Raw genomic sequence first — 6,431 nt, 5'->3', positions numbered from 1 at the left:
TATATCGACAGTAAGGGAATGCGTTGTATCTTCTAAGCTCTTTTTCCAACCCACCTACTATCTTTATAATCATTGTTTTAAATTCTAGTTCAGACATCTTACTTATATCTAAATTGACTAAGTCCCTGGATGTGAGTACTACCTCCTCTGCTTTTTGGAGGCAAATTTCATCATATCATTGTGTTTCCCAGAATACACGGAAGAAAGAAAAAGAAAAACAGGAAAAACAACAATAACCAAAATCCCCCCAAAAATCTTAGATATTGTGTTTTTTATGCTGCTTTTTAATTATTAATTAATTATTAAGAGAATCTAGATCGCAAAATAATAAAGAAAATTTAAATACAAAGAAAGTAATAAAAATAATAAATATATGTCTGTAATAAATACAATTAACACTTAATAAAAAAAAATTGACCAAAATAAATGAAACATAATTATACAGAACAAAGTACAAAGGAAGCTAGATCCTACTTCTCCCGTTGATCTGAAGCCTTGCAGGCCTCTGTGATCAGTACTCTTGGTGGGAGCCAGTGGTCTGTGCAGGTCCGTCTGGGGGAGGGGCCATTGCGCTGAGTGTCAGGTGCCACTTGCCTTAGTGGAGATGCACCTGCAGGGCTCAGAGTCAGGGCTCTGTGAAGGCTCATCTGGCCTCCACCAGGTGGCGCTGTGCTGCTCCCTGAGCTCTCTGAGTGCTGATGGGCAGGATGAGAGAGGGGGCATTGGGTTCCCTGGCTCTGGATCTGAACATCCCAACCCCCTGTCTGCAGTGAGCCTTCACAGAAGAGCCATCGAGCCTTCTTGTCTCCGCAGTTTGTGTCAGAACCCTGCGTCCACCCTGCCTGTGTCCGAGCTTGCATAGCATGCCACCTATAGGTCATCAGCTGGGCCAGTGCCCAGAAGGCATCCTCCTTATTTTGGGACATCAGCAGGATGGCCACGATCTGGCTCATGCCCCAGCATTGGCCCACCTCCTGCAAGAGCCAGAGCCCGACAGAGGGTAGCCACCGCCGATGCCCCCCTGAGCCCTCCCCACTTGGACATCAGGCTCCCACGGCTCCCTCACAGCCGAGGTTCCCAGAGGGTGCTCCCAGAGGGCGAGGAGAGCAGGGTGGAGGGGCACCAGGATGAGCTATAGATCAATTCAACCCCAGGTCTGGGGTTTGCTGTGACACACTTGCTACTGAGCCCTTGTGGTTAGGGTGGGCCCTCGCTGGACAGGGGACGGCATCTGGGGGCTCATCATACTAGGTTTGTTAACAAGCAGTGAAAATTGTCTAAAATTAAATGCATGACATTCAGAAATACATAAAAACACTGAGGGTGGGTGTCACTTTGACCCATCCGACTCTCATTGGGTCCATGTGTGTCCTGGTTCAGCGGTGGCAGTGCTGGCCAGCTCCCAGATCACTTTCCTGCCCCCACTTTCCGGCCTCCACCCTGTACCCTGCCCTTCACAGGGTAGCCTCACATGTGAGTGTGTCCTGCAGAAACCTCCTTCCTTCCCCGGTGAGGCCAGGCCAGGGATGGCACAGGTGCCCACCATGCGTTCTGGCCTGTGTGAGGGCTTGTGCTCAGCTGTTGATGGGGAGGGGACTGAGGTCAGTCCTGTGCCAGGAGCAGGATGGCAGGTAACCCTGGGTGGGGAGGGGACACGGAGGGTCAACCCTGTGCAGACAGAGGACATTGGCGTTAAGCTCTGGTGGTGAGAGGACATTGGGTGTCAGCTGGGTCTGGAGTCCCTCGGTCCCCTGGGCTCCAGGCCCCCGGGCTGAGCCCCACTCTCCCCCAGATCCTACCCGCTAGGGCGTCGAGAATCCTTCACATGCTGGTGCAGGAGACGAGGCAGCACAAGGTGTGCCAGCTGAGCCCGCCTGCTGAGGGGGCCCAGGTACATGAGCTGCAAGTACCTGCTGTCCTGACGTCCCATCCAGGGCCACACTGACCGCCCTGCTGGCCTGCTGTGCTCCACAAGCACAGGTTCAAGGCGAAGAAGGTTAGAAGCATCCCCAGAGCCCAGCCAGTCCAGGTTCCGTGGACAGAGGGAGCACAGATCTCCCAGGGCGCTTTGCACAGTCCAACATGAACTCAGGCCACCAGTCCCCAGCTGTCACTCTCTCCCAGCCCCGTCCTGGCCCACGGGGAATGGGCTGAGTCCCAGTAAGTCTGTGAGGGTCCTGACCTGGAATTGGCCGAACTTGGAAGTCATAGGGGCAGGTCAGTTTGTGTGCCTGGTGGCACCTGTGCAGGGGCTGGTAGGGGCTGGGTAGGGCTCCCTCCTCCTTTCTGGGGGTCTGTCCCCACTGCTTGCACAGAGCTCTGGGAGACGCAGAAATGGGCTGGCCATGCATTTTAACTCTCAAGACTTTATTGAACTTTCAACAACAAACAGGGGCTCCGACATTAGGGTGCGCACCTTCCCCGGGGGAGCGGGACCATCCTGTCCTTTAGGGAAACCCGAAGTCACATGGGGGTGTGGGTGCTAGAGTCCCCTAACTTGGAGCCTGGGAAGATTCTGAGTGTGGGCACATTTCCTGAAGTTGGAGCCTGAGAGGCAGTATTGTGGACAGCAGACCTGACCTATACCTGCAGCTTAGGGGTCCCTGCTCTGGGCCCCTACAGCTTAGGGGTCCCTGTGCTGGGTCCCTGCATGTCAGCTGGACCCCGGCTTCTGGACCACTGGTTCCAGGGGACTGACTCCCAGAGACCAGGATGTGGAGGAACCTGCCTCCTAGTGTGGGTGAGGATATGGCCCAGTGGCCTGCCCCTGCTGCCCCTGCCCTGGAGTATCCTGAAATTCCCAGCATTGTCCTAGGTCAGCGACCTGGATCTGTGGGGCCCACCCAGAACCGAGGAAGACACATCCTGCTCTGAGAGGGTCGCCGAGCCTTGGGGCAGAATCCAGAACTGGTCAGGGCCACGGCGGGGCTCAATCTATCAATCTGCATTCTGACCTTGGGGGGGCTCAATTCGAACCTGCCTCCCCAGTACCCTGGGAGAGGCCAGCCCAGGTACCTCTGGCTCAGGGACTCTTTTCCTGTTGTGGGGGCGCCCTTTATGAAGATATGTGAGAAGAAGCAGGGCATGGTGTCTGCTGGCCAGAGCCTCGGGGCCCATATCCTTACCATCACGCTCTGTTCCAGAGGCCCAGGTGCATGGAGCTTCCCTGTGGAGGCAGAGGTCAGATGGTTCCAGGATTGTGAGGGGTCTTGGGGTAGTGGGTTCAGCACTGCCCTGGCTCTGGTCTGGCCCTGCCTATCACTCCCCAGAGAGTGGCTTGAGCTGCTGTGGCCTCAGGGCAGGAAGGGTATCTGGATCCCTACAGTGTCATCTTAGTGGGCTGGGTGGACCGCGTGATGGGAGTCCCAGGGGGAATCTGTTGTCTGGTTTGCTCTCTGGCCTGTGATGTGGCCCAGGCAGGTGCCAAAGGGAAGGAGACCCAATGTTCTGGCTTCAGGTCCCTGTTCGGGTGCCACCTGCCTGCACTCTCCTGGTTCCCTGGGAGCATGAGGAGGGAGTTCCCTGTGGGGCATCTGGGCCGGCCAGGGGTCCTGGGCTGAGGGCCCAAAAGAGTTAAAAATAGATCTGCCCTATGACCCAGCAATTGCAGAGCTGGGGATTTACCCCAAAGATACAGATTCAGTGAAACGCTGGGACACCTGCACCCCGATGTTTCTCGCAGCAATGTCCACAATAGCCAAACTGTGGAAGGAGACTCGGTGTCCATTGAAAGATGAATGGATAAAGAAGATGTGGTCTATGTATACAATGGAATATTCCTCAGCCATTAGAAATGACAAATACCCACCATTTGCTTCAACGTGGATGGAACTGGAGGGTATTATGCTGAGTGAAATAAGTCAATCGGAGAAGGACAAACATTTTATGTTCTAATTCATTTGGGGAATATAAAAAATAGTAAAGGAGGAAAGGAGAAAAAAATGAGTGGGAAATATAAGAAAGGGAGACAGAACATGAGAAACTCCTAACTCTGGGAAATGAGCTAGGAGTGATGGAAGGCAAGGTGGGAGAAGAGTGGGGGTGACTGGGTGGCGGGTACCTCGGGGGGCACTTGACGGGATGAGCACTGAGTGTTGTTCTATATGTTGGCAAATTGAACACCAATAAAAAATAATTTAAAAAAAAAGAAAGCTCTGATGGTCAATGACCTTCCACAGTGAGGGGTCAGCATCATCCCAGGTCCCGTGGACACTGTACTTGGCATGCTGAAACAATGGGACCCCGTGGTGGGGACCGATAAGCGCCAGTGACATGGGGAAAGAAGGGAGCAGAATGGCTCCTCTCCCCTGAATCCTGAGGGAGATCAGGACCCTCGGAGATTGGCCGGGCATGAGATGATGGGCCCCTCTGCCAAGTGGGAACAGCCTGACAACCTTACCTGCTCCTACCAGCGATGATCCCAACCTGGGCCTGACCTGACCTGGTGACTCTGGTCCCCACCAGAGCCTCACATGGACCTGGTGACCTTGGTCCTCACCTGGGCTCTTTGGCTACCGATCACTACGAGCTAAGATGGACCCTCACTTCTACTGATGCCTGGGAATGTTCCCAGGGTCTCACATGTTCCTGGTGACTATAGTCCTTGTCTGTGCTGACCTGGCTCATTCTTGGCTCTGACCCCTATTGGGCCTCACCTGGCTCTGATGCCTCCAGCCTTTGACTCGTGCTCTGCTCCTCTGATTTTCATGTCTGCCTGGGCCCTCTCTGATCAGCTTAGACTTGGATCCATGAACTGGTCTCACCTCTACTTCCTGGCTAACACACCATCTGGAAATCTGGTGCACCTGAGGACAATGATCCCCACCTGTCCTTACCTGCTCGTCTTGGCAACAACACCCACTTGGTTGTCATTTGCTGGACTCTGCTATGATCCTCACCCGGGAAATAATTGCTCTTACTCCTTATGATACCATTTGGGCCATACCCTTTCCTACATACCTGAGTATATGCTCACTACCTGGGCCCCATCGGAACCTGGTGACTATGATCCCCACCTGGGCTCATCGGCTACTGATAACTAGGATCCCGGATCGACCCTCACTTGCTACTGATGCCTTGTCCATCCCCAGAGTCTCACTTGTTCCTGGTGACTATGGTCCTTGTCTGGACTGACCTGGCTCATGCTTGGCTCTGAGCCCCTCCTGGCCTGCACCTGCTCTTACAGATGTGGTCCCCACCTCTAGGGGGTGTCTAGTGCCTATGGTACTTATCTGGGCCTCAGCTGATGGTATTTGGCTATGATATCAGCCCTTTCCAAGGCCAGCAGTGTCTCCAGGTCCTCTTGCCTGGTGATTTAAAACAAACACATCCAAGGATGACACTGAATGAAAACCTTCAGAAGACACATGTGTCTGTGTGCACCCTGTGGGCAGGTCCGCATCCGTCTGACTGGAGGGTGAAGACAACACCATACTTCCGAGGGGGACATGCTGGGTAGGAGGATCACTCACGGGAAGTCACTGTCTTTGGCTCGCTGACCTACAGTCCACCTTCCCAGCCACTGTCCCAGTAAATGCTGTCATTAGAGGACACAGGTCTCCACACCTTTATCAGTTACACAAGGGGGACCAGGAACCTGCTGGGAACTGCTGACCTCATGCTTGGGGTGACATCTCCCAGCCAAGGACTGGAGCTGCCATGGCACTGGAGGGGCCTGTCAGAGAGTGTTCCTGCAGGCTTGGGGCAGACAGGAGGTTCGGTTTCTCTTAGGTTCCACAAGCACAACAACCAAAGGGAAAAGCAATGAACTGGGAATCATCCAAATTAAAAACTTGTGGAAGCAAAAGTGTGACCAAACACCCCATCCTGAATACAAGGATTTGTGAATAGTCTGAATGGGGCACTGGGCGGGAGCACGAGGGCCTCCATGATCCAATACATGAAAAGCAAGCCTTCTCAAGGGCCAGGAGGACCCAGAAGCCCTGACCGTCCACTCCGGACCAGAGTGTCGGGCCTTGGTCATCACATGCTGGGGTCCATGCACCTAGATTGCACTGGAATGTCATGGTTTGGGTATGCCTTGTATACAACAGGGCTTACAGGGGAGCGTGGGTCCCAGATGAGCAGCCAGAGCCCTGCCATAGACTCCTTCCCTGGCCTGGGGCAGCAAGGAGGCAGCCCTTACCCCGTGGAGCTGCGGAAGGGTACAGGAGCTGCCTCATGGTCATCACATGGGGTTTGGTGTGTTTTCACCCAAGCCAGGAAGCCAGAGCGCCCACTGGGAACCACAGGCCCCATCCTGGCCCAAGGGGGGCAGGGATCAGCTCCCACTCACATGTGACCTGTCGCTGTGTGAGCACCTACACTTTATACACTGGGGTACTGGGGAGAGTGGGATAGTTCTGGCTCTGTGAGCCACATCAGGAACACAAGGGCCTCCAACTGCCTGAGGATGCAGAGTAGCGCCAGGC

Source organism: Canis lupus, chromosome 31 (genome assembly GCF_048164855.1).
Source record: "Canis lupus baileyi chromosome 31, mCanLup2.hap1, whole genome shotgun sequence".
In the NCBI taxonomy this organism is placed as follows: Eukaryota; Metazoa; Chordata; class Mammalia; order Carnivora; family Canidae; genus Canis; species Canis lupus.
Note: the sequence above shows the minus strand (reverse complement) of the source record.